The sequence below is a fragment of the Rhinolophus sinicus genome, chromosome 14 (genome assembly GCF_057876585.1).
Source record: "Rhinolophus sinicus isolate RSI-liver-muscle chromosome 14, RSI-T2T, whole genome shotgun sequence".
NCBI classification, from domain to species: domain Eukaryota; kingdom Metazoa; phylum Chordata; class Mammalia; order Chiroptera; family Rhinolophidae; genus Rhinolophus; species Rhinolophus sinicus.
Window position 1 is genome coordinate 102,846 of NC_142514.1, and position 16,220 is coordinate 119,065.

The following is a 16,220-nucleotide window of genomic DNA, read 5'->3' on the forward strand; positions in this document are numbered from 1 at the left end:
AGTCTTAGTTGTGGAGGGCGCAGCTCAGCTCCAGGTCCAGTTGCCATTTTTCTAGTTGCAGGGGGCACAGCCCACCATCCCTTGTGGGAGTCGAGAAATCGAACTGGCAACCTTGTGGTTGAGAGCCCACTGGCCCATGTGGGAATCAACTGGCAGCCTTCGGAGTTAGGAGCATGGAGCTCTAACCGCCTGAGCCACCAGGCCGGTCCCAACATTGAATTTTTTAAAAGTGACAAGTACTAAGGAAAAAAATAATAGTTTAAGGGGATTGGCAGTGCTAATGGGGTAGCTGCAATTTTACATAGAGCAGTGTCTTAGTTTCCTAAGCCTGCTGTAACAACTACAAGAGTGTGGACTTAAAAAACAAATTTATTGTCTCACAGTTCTGGAAGCTACACACCCATAATCAGGGTGTTGATAGCATTGGTTCCTTCTGAGGGCTGTGAGCAAAGGATGTGTCACAGGCCTGTCTCCTGACTTGTATACCTGTCTTCCATCTGTGTCTTCACATTATCTTTATGTGTGTCTGTGTCCACATTTCCCATTTTTAAAGAAATAAGGACCACAGCGATATTGGATTGGTGATCTCTCTAATGACCTCACTTTACCTTGATGACCTCTGTAAAGACCCTTTCTCCAAAAAATTCCACATTCTGGTCCTGGGGGATATAACTTCAAAACATGAGTTGGGAGGACACAATTGAATGCATAACAGGTAGTCAAGGTAGAATTCACTTATTTGTAAGGTGATACACCCTAAACCTAATCTTTTTCCATGGGGCTGTGTGATGAGGGAACTTTCTCACTAAAAATATCTAAAATGTGACCCCTAACGGATGGAGCCAAAATCAGTTGGCTTTTCAAACCGATTGAAGCCCCAAATCTGTGCACTCTCTATGCCCTTGCCATCCATCTCTTAATTCATCTCATTCTTGGAGTAACTTGCCAACCACAACTAATAGCTACTTATACACACCATTCCTTGGTTTTACCTGGTTCCTGTACAGGTGCTGAGACACTAGCAACATAGTTTGCATCTTAGCTAAGAACAAAGTTAACTAAGTCAATTTTTTAACTTCCTGCCATGTAACAGTAAAGCCAATACCTCAGGTTTCATCAGTGTATGTTTAATGAAGGGATGAATGTTAAGAAGATACTTTGACTCTCCCGTGCTCATGTAGCTTTGAAGACTGTAATAGTGGGTGTTTTTAATTCCTCAGGGCTTTCCCATTCCTCTTAGGAAGCCACCAAGATCCTCAGCCAGATGTAGAGGCAGCAAGGAGTTTCAGAAAATAGAGCAGCCTCTGGATGCTGGAGCCAAAGTGATCTGGGTTTGAACCCTGGCTCCTCTAATTCTTTTTGTGCAACCTGGGACAGGTCACTTTGAGCTCATGAAGTGGAAGGAAGTTAATACATATGAACAGATTTACAGTGAAATTTAAATGAGCTGGTGCATGTAATTTGCATGACACATGACGTTTTAAACATAATTACTTTCTTCCCTTGAATTTCTAATTTTGACTTAATAGCTGTGTCTTTTTAAGTTATTGCATCAACACAATGACAGAGGGAGACAGAGGACTACTCATATTTGAGGGAGGTCTAAGTGATGTTTTCTCTGGAGAGAATAATAAACGTAGGGCATATTTACTTTTTGTATTAGAATAGCTAATTTTATAAGATGCTCTGCCATGTGCCAAGCAATATCGCTTGAGACCAGCCACACTCTTGCTACTTATTTTATAATTGAAGCTACACCATTACTAGCTATGTGAATTTGGGCAAATTACTTAAAAATTCAAAACTCTAGTTCCTTGAACTACAGGGGGTACAATACTATGTTCCTCATAGGGCTGTAGATAGAAATTATCAAGCGCAATACAGGGCTCAGCAGATTGGGTCCCTCATAGTCAGCTGTCTGTAGTTGATGTGAAATAAGAGCTTGGTCACAATTTTTCTGCTCCCATGCAAGGTGGTGCCTCACTCCTGGGAGAGCTGCAGGGCCAGGGCCAGGTCCAGACTGGGCGTGCCCACTCACAGAGGGTGGCCACAGGGCTCACAGCAGCTCCCCACCATCTAAGTCCGTTGATTTCTGATAAAGGACAGGCAACATGACATTGGGTAAAGAAGGGTCTTTCCAACAAATGGTGCTGGGCAACTGGCCATCCACATGAAGAGAAATGAAACTGAACCCTAACCTCACACCACATACAAAAATTAACTCAAAATAGATGAAGGGCTTAAATATAGGAGGTAAAAGTATATAAACTATGAAACAAAACATGGAGATACATTTTCATGTCCTTAGATTAACAACGGTTTCTTAGATATGACACCACATAAAAGCAGCAACAAAAAATATGACAAATTGGACATCCTCAAAATTAAAAACATATGTGCATCAAAAGGAGCTATCAAGAAAGTGAAAAAATAGCCCAAGAAATGGAATAAAATAGATACACATTATATGTCTGACAAGAGTCCGTTATCCAGAGTACATAAAGAACTTTTACAATTCAGAAACAGAAAGACAAGCAACTAAAATTTTACAATGGACTTGAATAGAACCTTCTCCAGATTAGACATACAAATGGTCAACAAGCACAATGAGATGTCAAGCATCCTTAGGGATGATGGAAATGCAAATAAAAACCACAATGTGATACTCCCTCACACACACTAGCATGGCGGTAATCCAGAAAACTAAAACAAATGGCAGCAACAATGTAGAGAAATTAGAACCCTTAAGCATCGCTTGTTAAAAATTAAAACGGTGTGTCCTCTGCATACAATACTTTGAAATTTCCACCACACACAAAAAAAATCCCATGTGATTCAACAGATCCACTTCTAGAAATATACCCCCCAAAAGTGAAAACGGGTGAAAAGCTGGTACCTGAATCCACAGCAACGCTGTTCACAACAGCAACGCTGTTCACAACAGCAAAGACACATAAACAACCCAAATGTGCATCTACTTTTTTTTTCTTTAAATTAAAGTTTATTGGGGCGACAATTGTTTGTAAAGTTACATAGATTTCAGGTGAACAATTTTGTAATACATCAAATGTCCATCTTAATGTATAGAGAAAACTAAGTGAGCAATTGTGAAGCTACACCAAGATTCTTTAGATTGATATAATTATGAACATATTTAATAATTTCTAGAAATATATTTCGCCAGAGCACACAAAAAATTGTAATGTGGCAGAAGACATGTTTACTAATACACCCAAATATATTTAGTTCCTCTACAATAAACAGCAAAAAGTGATAAATCTATGTTAAGTAATTAGTGTTTCATTATTCTTCTATTTGGAAATGTTGTAGACATTCAATAAATATCCATCATTTAATTTACATAACAAAACTTTAAAGTTTCAAATTACCAAAGACACCTAGAAAATCTTTTCAATGTATATATACAATGTAATTATCACTAACAAGTTTATCTAGATATCTTTTACTTTAATTGTATCTCTATTATATAATTAGTTAAAACTTAGAGATTTCAAAGTCAATTATTACCGAAGCTATTTTCTTGACACATTTTGTAACACACATAACAAACTTATTTTTATAAAACCAGTAAAAAAAGTGTATTTTAATAATTTTCAAAGATGACTGAGTAATCAAACCAAACTAAAACGAGATATCAAATATTTCACCAGATCATCTGATCCTGAAGAGCATTTGGGTTGGTTTGTATTTCCTTAATTTATATAAATATTTCATTTGTGCAAGCCAATCAAATATTACAAACTGTTAACACCATCCAGAGCTAGAAAACATCTTACCACAATCAAAAACCATTTCAGACAGAGATCACAAATTAACAGAATTAGCAATAACTACAGAAATCATACAAGATGTTTTACAAGAAAACAGCAGATTGTCTGTCGTGCGGGAGACCCGGCTCGCTGCGCCATTTGTCGTGCAGGGCAGCCTGCAGGGTCTCTGTTCCCGCTCCCCGCATAAGAACGCAGGATATGGTGAGGCCAATAAGGAACACCCAAGGAGCCATAGGTAGGGGAGTCATACCACTATGGTCTCACTGGAGGCTAGGCCCACCGGGGGCGCGACCTGCCATCAGCCTTTCCGCCAACCAACCGACGACTCTCCTCCACTCTCCTCAACTCTGTTCCTCTCCTCTCTTCCGCTCTCCTCGGCTCTGCTCGGCTCCTCGGCAATCCTTGGCAGTCCTCGGCTCTCCTCCGTAGCCGCAGCAGTTATACCAGCGGCTAATCGGCTAACCGGCCACAGCCGACGGCCAATCAGCCACAGCCAACAGCCACGCACCACCCGAGCCAGCACCCTTCCACATGAGGCCGAGAGCCTGTAAACTACTCTCTGGGGCTCTGTCCCCACATTGTCACAAGAGCTCTATAACACAATGTAAATTTGTAAGTTTCTCCCTTTCCTAGGATCCATCGTCTGGATGTGGACAGTGAGGTCTAAATAGTGAGACACCAACCAGCCTCTTTATAGCTCAGGCCAGGAAGCCAGAGGCCCCTCCACACAGAGTGCAGAGGAAGCAGCCCTCCCAGAGCCAAAGGATCACCTCCAAAGACAGAAAGCACCAACCTTCTCACCCAGGCAGTAGGGATGGTGGGGTGGACAGGGTGTCTCTGGTCTCCCACAAAATGTGAGGCACCTCCAGCCCCAAACCCACTAAATCATGGCCCCCGGGAGGTGCTACTAGACTAGGATCTGTCCAGCACTAACAGGTAAGGAAGGCTGGGGGGGACAGATGCCCCTTATGGGCAGAGGCCACTCAGGACACACTCCCCTGGGAGCTGGCACAGCCAGGCAGAGGCGCACTGGGAACCCCAGTATATCCCACTGGCCACCAGGTGCAATGGAGTAAGTGCACCTGGCCGATGATGGGACCGGAGAGGATTAGCTTCCCTGGTCACAAAGCCAAGCTCCCAGTTCACAAACGAGAAAGAAAAACCTCATGAGGTTTGTGGGGACAGAGTCCCAGAGAGCAGTTTCCAGGCTCTCGGCCTCACGTGGAAAGGTGCTGGCTCGGGTAGTAGATGGTCGTCAGCTGTAACCGGTTAGCCAATTAGCCACTGATATAACTGCCGTGGCTGCGTTGGTTGGTTGGTTGGCAGGCAGAGAAGCGGACAGCAGGTTGCATGTCATGAGGATCCAGCCTCCAGTGAGACTATAGTGGTATGATTCCCCTATCTATGGCTCCGTTGGTGTTCCTTTTTGGCCTAGCCTATCCTGCGTTCTTATGTGGGGAGTAGGACAGGAGGCCCCGCAGGCCGCACCGCATGACAGGTTTCTAGACAGGGACACACAGCAAAGTTTGTCTCCGCAGAGACTGGTTTGGAGAGAACCGTTTAACTCCCCAGCCTGTGGGGCCGGCTCCAAGGACAGCCTTAAGGGAGCCTGTGCCTGTGTTCTGTGCCCGTGGTAGTTCCTTCTTAGGGCAAAGGGCACACAAGACACATTCTTTCCTCTCTGGGAGGCAAGAATAAAGAAAACTCTAGAGTCTCTAGGTGCAAGAAGTTAGCTACACAAATATTTTTTCTGCCGATTTCAATTCAGAAAGGAGACAAAGGCCTCGCACCCCTTCTAACTTTTACCCAACCCCACAGAGACCAGGAATTGTAATACATGCGCACCTAGAATTCACATAAGCCTGAAATTTCCAAAGACAGTGAGAAGAAATCAGGTAAATATGACATTTTAGACAAGGATGGGAGGGGCCTCTTAGATTTTAGATGTAAAAATGGGAGATTTACAGGTGATTCTGGAAAAGCTGAACACACGTGGCAGGTAATTTTTGGTTGGGCTCCTGCATGGAGTCTTCCTGTCTACTGCTAAGGGGATTGTGCTCAGGGTTTTATTTGTGCTTCACAGACTTTCAGGAGGCAGGAAAAGGGAAGCCAGGCTGGATGAAGGAAGCTTGTGTTTTTAAAAGTGCCCCTTTTGCAATTTTTATTATATTTAGCTCAGCAGGCCTGGGGCTGTTGTGGGCTGTGTTTACATTTCAGATCTACTCAGCAGAGAGGGCCTGAGGCAGACGCTGAGATTTTCTAATTTCTATCAGACTGAAAAATCAGCTTCCATTTTTGTCAAGTTTCTGATTGGTTATTAAATCCTTTAACACCTGTTCCAACGTAACAGTTCTCATAATCTTATATCTTCATAAAGTGTTTTAAAATTTGCAAATTTCTTGATTTTCCCTTGTGCATTTTTTAAACCTAATGTTGATATTAGCTTCTATAAGACCCAGGAAGCTGAGTAACTAATTCAAACGCTTAAGAATAGTTACATTTCCTTGTATCCGTTTGTATAAAAATTATGGTCTTTCTCTACGGTACAATAAAACAGCTATTTGTCATGAGAGTTCTCTAACACATTTTCCAATTTAGAGTTTTTCCAATTCAAAGGATACATATTCTGGCAACTGATGGTAGGATTTTAATAGCCACTGTCTTGCAGGGTGTCATGTGGGGGTCTCTGGTCCCGCTCTCCACTTAAGAACACAGGACATGGTGAGGCCAAAAAGGAACACCCACAGAGCCATAGACAGGTGTCACACCACTATAGTCTTGCTGGCAGCTGGGTTGGAGACACAGGAAGCAGGAGCCACACTATCCACAACCTGCTGTCCACTTCTCTCTGGCAACCAACCTCACTTGCTACCTGCAATCCGCTGTCCTAACTAAAATCCATGCTTGCTAGCTCAGCCACCATCTTCTTGCTAGCCCCCATTTGCTGCTAGCGTAGCCACGGCAGTTATATTAGTGGCCAATGGCTCACTGGTTACAGCTGACAGCCAACTAGCCACAGCTGATGGCCATCCAATCACAGTTGATGGCCTTTTACTACCTGAGCCAGCACCCTTCCACGTGAGGCCGAGAGCCTAGAAACTGCACTCCTGGCTCTGTCCCCACAGCTACTCAAACCAAAAAGCCTTTTCACAGCTTAACCAAGGAAGCCAAAGGCTTTCTATCCCTGTGGTATTTCCTTGTCATGACAAATGACAGAAGAGACATAGACAGGAGGTGTCTGGATGGCTCAGTTGGTTAGAGTGCGAGCTCTGAACAACAGGGTTGCTGGTTGGATTTGCACATGAGCCGGTGAGCTGCACCCCCTGCAACTAAAGATTGAAAATGGCAACTGGACTTGGAGCTGAGCTGCGCCCTCCGCAACTAGATTGAAGGACAACGACTTGGAGCTGATGGGCCCTGGAGAAACACACTGTTCCCCAAATTCCTCTTAAAAAAATAAAGAGAGACGTAGACAAAAAAATGACCACCTCTGGGAGGAAAGATTCAATAAAGAAAACCTGTGAGTCGCTACTCCCAAGAAGCCAGCTTCACATTTTTTCCTGCCAATCTACAGGTAGAAGAGGACAAGGACAGGCCGCCCTTCTAGATGCTCCCCAACCCGGCAGATATAGACCAGGAAGGCTGACAAGGTGAACAAAAAAACCGCCTACCTCTGCTGGCAGACATCCCCAAGCTCTCAGCTGCAGTGATTTCCAGGAGCTAGCAGTGCCCCAGCCAGTAATTCTCCTCGCAGGCCCATTACTGTGGGGGCTTAAAAAATTTAGTTGGTTTTTTTTTTAAGATTTTATTGGGGAAGGGGAACAGGACTTTATTGGGGAACAGTGTGTACTTCCAGGACTTTTTCCCAAGTCAAGTTGTTGTCCCTTCAATCTTAGTTGTGGAGGGCGCAGCTCAGCTCCAGATCCAGTTGCCGTTGCTAGTTGCAGGGGGCACAGCCCACCATCCCTTGCGGGAGTCGAGGAATTGAACTGGCAACCTTGTGGTTGAGAGCCCACTGGCCCATGTGGGAATCGAACTGGCAGCCTTCGGAGTTAGGAGCATGGAGCTCTAACAGCCTGAGCCACCAGGCCGGCCCCCCCCAAAAAAAAAAAAAAAAAAAAAATTAGTTATTTTGCTCTCACCTTTTAATTGTGTTATCGGAGAGAAGGTCAGAGTCATCACAGGAAGGCATTCCAGGAAGTAGAAATAACGCCTCGTGAACAAAGGCAAGCAGGCCAAGGATTTATTTTTTAAAAAGAAAATATATTCCCACCATGCAGGAGTGGACAGGCCCAGGAGGACAGAGACTGCACCCAAACAGAAAATTTAGAACTATATTTGAATGAGGGTGCAAAATATTCAGGGGTGGAGTCACAGGTGATCTCTGGGGGTTTCCAGGGCGTTTTCAGGGCGTGTCTTTGCTGAGGACTCCTTCCTATTGGAGGAGGGATTCCCTTGTAGGAACCGTCATGAGGACACAGAGGGTGGAGATTTTTCCCCTGCTTGCAATGCTAATAGTGTTATAACCCATTACAATTAGCTGTAGCTGCACCTTTTTTTAGGAATGATCTCATCTTTCTTTTCTTTGTTTCCCCTCACATCTTCCTTTCTTTCCTCCCCTCTCTCCCGAGGCACTGTTCTCTCTGCCTACAGTAACAACTTCTAGCTGAGCTAATTAACAGAATCAGATTAATAAGATAAAAACTAATTGTAATGTTTGCGCATGGGGAATTCACATACAGGTGAAAATTCCAAAGACAGTGAGGTAAGATTGGGTGCTTTGCAGGTAATTTAGGAAGACTGGCACACTCACAGAAGGTAGATTGTTGTTAGACAACCCAGAACATAAAGGAAGGGTGGTCAGCTGGCTCCACTGGGCATCTTCCCACCTCATGCTAAGGAGTTTATGCCAAGACTCCCCTTCTAAACCAGGTATTTCCATTGAATCTCTCAGGCAGGAAAGGGGGAAGGTTAAAGGTTTTTTGTGAGTCTTCTTTCTTAACAACCAGCTTAAAGTCAATATGCCCAAAGGCAAAACTTTTGGTCCTCTTCATTCCTGCTTTTGAAAGTAATAAAAGTTTCACATCCAGAAGTTAAATTGGTAGATTGTCCTATATTACGTTGATCTAATCATTCAGTCCTGAGAACAAGTTAGTCTAAATTGTTGAGTCTTATTGCATGATGCAGTGATGTAGATATATTCCCAAGTATCACCTTTTATTAATTATCTGATTGCTTGCTTAGGTGGGGGAGGAAGAAACTTTCCTCTACCCTTAGGTTTCTGGCTGCTCTAACAATCAAATAGACATGAGACATTTAGCAAGAGAAAATAAGCAGATTTCATACATACATATGGAAACCCTGCACAAAGGAGAGAGTCAGAGACCCCACGTGCAGGAGACGTAGGGAGACAGAAAGGGAACAGGGGTAGGTAAGACATCCTGAACTAGGGATGAAGTAAGGTCCCTAGTCAGACAAAGACGAATGTTGACAGAGAGTGAAGGAGAAGGTCAGACAGGGACAGCAAAAGACAGAGAATGTGGGGTGTGGGGTGCTGAGCTGCTGCCAGCCCAAGGTCGCTGACTGTGTTTGTGAACTGTGGTTTTGGGATATCTTGGGGTGTCCTTGGCTGACTCTGCACTGTTTTCCCAGGTCTTCCATTTAAGCCTTTAGCCTCCCCCCCTCAAGCCTGGAGTTCCCACACCAGGCCAGCATTCTGGACCTGAGAGTAGACCCAGCCTTAGGCAAGACACCTTATGCCAGGGTAAAACTGACAGACTCTACCCCAACCCACCGGACAGGTCCAGCTACCACAGCTGCGCAGGGGGGAGGCTGTTCCAGCAAAGCTGCCCCAGGAGCATGGTGTTCAGCTTCCCCTACAGATGCTGCACCTGGAGTGGAGGCCCCAAGGCCCCTTCCGCTCCAGTCCCCAGACCAGAGCCTGGGATCCCACCACAGCCTGCCTCCCCAGCTCTCCCTGGGGGCTGCAGTCTTGCCCCTGCAAGCCTCCCTGTGGTCTTTCCATACCCAGACTTTCATCTCTCAGACCTGGGTTCCTTTCGGTCTGGTCCTTCTGAGCTGATTCTTTTACATGCAAAATAAACCTTTGGTTTGCACCCCACTGCTCCCAGATGTGGTGTCTTACAGAGACTCTTTAAGCACACTGTTAGTTCAAAAATGGGCCCCCGGGAAGGTAGGAAAGCAAGAGGGGAAGGTGGCATAAGGCAGCATAGGTAAGAGCCAGGCTAGAAGGTAGTTAATTCAGGTGTGCCAAGCCCTGTGCCGGATTTCACCTCCAGGACTCCACATTCCAACGGGCAGCTTCCAGGGCAAAGATGACTGCACCTGGGGCACAGCCCTGGGTCTGACACATTGGCTCCGAAGCCTTTGGAGAGAGAAGAGCTTTTCCTGACCTCCATTCAGGTGTTATTCCCTAGATGCACACGAGATGGCAGCACAGAATAACTTTTCCTGGTGACACAAACGGTGTGATTCCTGAAACTCGCACTAGATGGCAGCAGAGAAGAGTATTTCCTTTCTCACCCACATTAAAATGAGAATCCAGGCCCCTGGGATTGAACTCACTGTGAGATAAATCCTGTTTCAGGCTCTTCACAGGCCTCATCTTACCCACTGCTCCCATTTGCCAGATGAGGCACAGACAATTACTATCTCTCCCCTACGGAGCCCTCTTTCTGTACCCAAAGACCACTCACTTCTGTAGGCTTTCCTGTGGCCGGTCAGCCTGGTCAGAAGATGGGGAAAGGCCTCCACATGTAGAGGAGGCCACGAGGGCATCAGATCTGCTGGGTGCTGGACAGGACCTGTGAGTGGTATCTAGTGTGCCTGACTCACTGACTAGAACTCAGGCCCAGGGGTTGTGTCTGCTTCGTTCAGAGTTATGCTAAGTGTCTCCAGACTGCCTGCTTGTAGTAGGTGCTTAATACACATTGTTGAACAAATGAACTCCAACCCTAACCCTAACCCAGATGTCTGAGTGGGCTCGGGGCCCCCTGCTGTCCCTGGAGATCCCGAATCTGGCTGCACCAAGAACCAGGACAGAGACCACTAGGTGGAATCTCAAAAACCTTTGACAGGTTGCTTTCCACGTGCTTTTCCAAACTCAGAAATGCCACAGGCCAGTAATGGGTGAGGCAGGCAAATTTTCATGGAGGGGAGAGAAGTAATTGCCACAAATAATACAGCACGTCCTGTAGCCCTTTCTGCAGAGCTTGGATCTAAGCAAGGGGACCTGGAATTTAGTCCAAGCCCTCAGACAGATGTGGCTGTGGTCTAGACGGCTGCAGCCTGACTTCCCTGTCACTGCAGTGTCACCTGAGCAGTGGTAGTCACTGGACCGTGCAAAGCTGCGGGGGTTTATGGATGAGCGCTTTGCCAGCCACACCAGACAGTGTGAGTCCAGGAACCCTGGTCTCACGTTTTGTGATGTGAAGCAAGGCCTCCACCCCTGTGGCCCTCATGTGCTGAGTCAGCAGTCTGCTCTCAGGAGTCCCAGCAGAGCTCAGGGTCACCACCCTTCTCTAGAGCCAGGGCCTAGAGAATAAGAGGCAGCGGTCCTCTCCCACGGTCAGATCTGTGAGGTACAGAGGCCCCTGCTCTCAGGAGTGTGGTGAGGCACTAGAGACCCTTGACACCACCTCCCATCACCCTCCTTGTGTCAAGGAACTGTCCCGAAATCAAGCCGCTTCCGTTCACTCCCTTAAGAGCCCAGAAAATCGGTCTGTGGGGCTTGGGGTGCTGGGCCCATGCGGCTGCCTATACGTGGGTCTTGCCTGCTCCAGCACCTGGATGACTGATGCTCCTCCCACCATGCGTGCATCCCTGTCCTGTGCCCAGATGCTGTGGGCCCTGGCGTACCCCCACAGCACACCGCACGCACGCCGCCACCAGGAGGCGCAGCTCCTCTTGAAGGGCCGCCTCGCTGCTAACAGGAGGTCCAGAGACTACACCAAGGAAATAGGGGCGCAAACAGGAAGGTTTACCAAGACAACAAACATCATACCAAGGGCTAGATCCCCAAAGTTCTGATCTTGTCCTGGACCCCAAATTCATGTACAGAGGCTGATGTTCTAAGAAGTGTCTGCCTATAGAAATTTGATTGTGACACACTCCAGGTCCCCCACTTCTGGGTAGATGCCTGTGGGGTGTTGTTGGCACAGGATTCAGGACTGGCCATTGCAGTTCCTATGGGGACCAGCCTAGTTCCCAAGACCCAGCCTTGTAGGGACACCAGGAAATAAGTAGGGGAGAAGGTGACTTTGGAATCAGCAAATTCTTTCCCCAGTAAGAAGCTACATATCCCTGAGCAAGTAACTCGGCAACCTGAGGCTGTTTTGTCACAGACATAATAGTGCCTTCTAGAAGGGTTGTTGGGACTATCAAAGGCAAAGTGTGCAGTTTCCACGACATCACCAGGCAGCTGCGCCTACACACACACACAGGTATATTGGTGCCTCTGAAGCCACTGCTGAGCTGAGCACACAAACGCGTGAAATAAACAGGCCAGGCTCTTGGCACACACAACAGAACGTCTATAATCAAAGGAAAGAACGAAAACCCTCCGGCACTCCTGGTGCAGGCACGGACAGGACACTCCAGTCGTTCCACACAAGGTCCAACGTGGGATTTCACGTGGCTCCGCAATTCCAGGCCTGAGATGGACCCCAGAGAACTGACCAGTGGGGCTCAGATTCAGGTCCATGCATGCCATCGAAGCACTTTCACAATGACCAAAGAGTAGCATCGACCCGTGTCCATCAGCAAACGAACGGCTAAACACTGATGGTTCCACACAGTGGAATGTTATTCCGCCCCGACGGGAATGAGGCAGATACTCGGTGTCTTGGCTAGACCTGGAAAACATGAGAAGCCAGACACAGAAGGTCCGGTGTTGTGTGAGTCCACCGATGAAATGTCCAGAACAGGCAAATGCACAGAGATCAAAAGTACATGACTGGTGGCCAGGGGCTGGGGCGGGGGGTGGGGGACAGGGGACAGTTGCATAGTGGGTACCAGGTTTCCTTTGGGGTGACGAAGGTGTTCTGTTGGTCGCACATTGTGAATGTACTTAATGCCACCTAATTGTTCCCTTCAACATAGTTAATTTTACAGAATGTGAATTTTACCTCAATAAAATGCATAAATAAACCAAGCTGGCTTCATGCACCCAACAAAGGTCAGCTGCCATGCCTGGAGTAACAGTAGCCCAGCAGCCCCGCTGTCTGCTGCTCTGGGCTCTGGCGTATGGTGCTCCCCACCCCCCACCCTCAGGCCCCTCCACGTCCCAATGGTACCTTCGCTCTACCTCATCTGCCCTCACCCACACCCATGACACCCCACTTCCAAAACCCAATTTCAGCCACCAAAGGGCAAGCTCTGGGCCTGCCCGCCCTCCTGCTTCACCAGCCTTGACCCCCCAGGCCCTCCTCCCACCTCAGGCTGACCCTGCTCCTCTGATCCTGCTTCCTCCTGGTCTTCACCCCTGCCTGTAAAGGCAGACCCTTGGTTCCCCGAGTGCTCAGTCACTCCCATCTGCGTGGGGGTGGGGATCAGCTTTCCACAAATAACTTTCTTCTCCATTTTGGTCCTCTCTCTGATACTCCTGGCCAGACCCCTAGCGAGAGGGGCTCACAGGCAGATCTCCGCAGGGATAGTTCCAAGGGGCCCTTTGCAGTGCTGTCTTCTCAGGTTCCTGGTGGCCTTTCTCAGGTTCACCAGCTCCCCCTCCTGAGCCTGCAGCCATATCCCCATTAAACACACTCATTCCACAGTTTTCTGTGCCTGGACACTCAGCCTGAAGGCTTGTGGAACACAGGTTACGTGTGCCACCATGTGAAAAAGCTGGGTCCACAGAACCAACTCCGGGGAGCCCCACTTCGTGGCGTCTGGTTTCCCTGTCGTAGGTGAAATCTAAGGTAAGTTCCAAGACTTCGGTCAGTCTCCAGTAACTGAAGCCTTCTGTTCCTCAGGCATTTTAAAAGCCTCCTTTCAGTGGTTAGAAGGCCTGGTCTTGTGTGAGCATTCACGCCTGCCCCTTGCAGAGAGACTGGTTCTGCCCTTGCGGGGTCAACGAGGCGAAGTAGGGGTCGAGGGTCTCATCTGATAACAGCTACTGGAATCCATATTCTCTGGGCTTAGCGAGTGTTTGGAGCTGGCACTTCCTCTCATGAGATCCACAGACACCCCCAACCCCACCACGAGGGGGGTCCAATGCCTACAGACACTCCTACAGTTTCCAGAAGCCCCCAGGCCAGCTCTCTTTGCCGAGTGGTGGAAGTACACACACCCTCTGTCCTGACCAGCAATGGGGGCACAGACCCTCTTCAGTGTGGTCACTCAGAGTCCCTGCACCCCTCCCTGCCCACCAAGGTCTGTCTCATTCTCGGGCCCCTCCTTCTACTGAAGGGGCCTCCCTCTGGCCAAGTCTCAGCTCACTGTCAACATTCAAGACAGGTGCCCAGTGAAAAACATCCACAGAAGCACTTACCTGTAACAAGCCCCATCTTAATTCTCCACATAAGAATGCCTAGTCTTTTTCTTATTTACTAATTAGCACCGTCCCCAAGCTCCAGGCAGCAGGAATCCCCAGCCCCCAGCAGAATCAGCACACAGTAGGAGCTCAGTGAGAGCTGGCCATGGGCATACGCAGCTGTCGAAGTTAGAGGGCAGCAGGTGCAGACGAGCAAGCAGGACAGAGCTGGAGATCCAGCACTGAGAGCACTTTATGAGCGTGTCTTACAACAGGGGGCGGGGAGGTGGGGGATCCAGGTGGTTTCCCAGCTGGGGAGGGCAGCAGATGCGGTTCAAAAGCAATGAGACAGTCAGCTCTCTGTGGGCAATTCTTTAGAAGTTCTGCTGAAATGGGGAAGAGAGACAAGGTGTGGTTGAAAGAAACACAGGACTTTGGACAGGTGTGTGTATTGTGATGTGTTGAGTCTGTGAGGTTACAAAGAAACGAGTCTACAGATACAGAGATATTACGTATTACGAGTCTATATTATGAACATTACATGAGTATTAACCCTTTATCTGAGACATGGTTTGCAAATATTTTCTCCCATTCTGTAGGTGGCCTTTTTCCTGTTTGTTTCCTTGCTTCACTGAAGTTTTTAAGTTGGATGTAGTCCCATTTCTATTTTTGCTTTCGTTGCTTGTGCTTTTGGTGTCATTTCCAAGAAATCCTTACCCATTCCAATGTCATGAAGCTTTTACTCTGTTTTCAAGCAGGAGTTTTATAGTTCAGGTCTTCTGTTTAGGTCTTTAGTTAATTTTGAGTTAATTTTTTGTATGTGATGCAAGCGTTCATCATTATTCTTTTGACTGTGGATACTGTTTTCCCAACACCATTTGTTGAAAAGACTATCCTTTCCCCATTTGTATTTTTGACACCCTTGTGGAAGATCATTTGACCATACATGTAACGGTTTATTTACATTTATATTATAACCTTGGCCTGAGGCAGGAGGCAGGATGCAGCTCAGCTCCCTCCCTATGATTGTGGTCATGGCCTTGGCCTTCTGGGCCTCAGTTTCCTCATCTGTAACATGGGGCAGTGCGGTGACCATTAGCCTCCTGGTTTGCACAAACAGCACAGTGTCGGGCAAAATAGGTACTGTCACTGGTATGTCATTGTTGTTCCCTGTGATGTGGGAAGGACAGGAGGGCAGATGTGGCTGCAGAGAAACTGGTGGGTGTGCGCGAAAGGGCAGGGAAGAGTGTGGGACCGAGGGGGGGGGCGCTTTCCTCAGTGACTTGGAGACGGCACAGACGGAGAATTGGGCCAGAGGACCCAGCTGGGTGTTCCTGCACCTGCAGCTCGCTGGGACTACCCACCAGGGTCCCTGTCTGGGCCGTGTAAGCAGGCCCCGTGGACACCTGGAGGTGTGGGGTCAGACTCAGGCCCGGATCCGCACTGGTTCGGCGCCAGCATCCAGGCTGATCACCTGGGACCTCCGTGCCCGCTGCGAGGGCCGGGACGGGGAGGGAAGGGTTAAACCACCGCCGCGGCCGAGTGGGGGTTGGGTGGGGGAGCTGCGCCGCCGGCGAGTCGCCGCGATTGGCCCGTGCGCAGGACCCGGGGGCAGCTGCGGGCGGACAGCCGCCCAGACTTCCCGGACGCGCCTGGCGCCTCGGCTGCGCCGCCGGCGGCCTCCGGGGACGCGCTGCCCGGCTGCCTGGGGACAGCTCCGCTCCTGCGCCAGCCCCCCAGCCCCCACCCAGTCTCCTGCCCCGGGCTGGGGGTGGCGGGGTCTGTCTCTCTTGGTGCTCGTCACCTGCAGTGACAGCGCCGCTGTCAGCGCCTCCCGACTCCTGCTGTAAGCGACTGCGCCCACCAGCCTGCCAGCACCTCTGCCCCTCCGGAGAACAGGCGACAGCGTCCCAGTCTCCTGTGGAGCTCATTCTGCCTGT

General features: G+C 48.4%; 1 long non-coding RNA gene across 1 annotated transcript; it reads right to left on the minus strand.

Moving 5' to 3' along the window:
* Window positions 1–12,320: 12,320 nt before the first annotated feature.
* Window positions 12,321–14,495, minus strand: LOC141572360 (uncharacterized). Its single transcript, XR_012497718.2, has 2 exons — window positions 14,299–14,495; window positions 12,321–12,664 (listed from the first exon to the last, which is right to left on the minus strand). It is a non-coding gene; the product is annotated as an uncharacterized LOC141572360 (long non-coding RNA).
* Window positions 14,496–16,220: the final 1,725 nt, after the last annotated feature.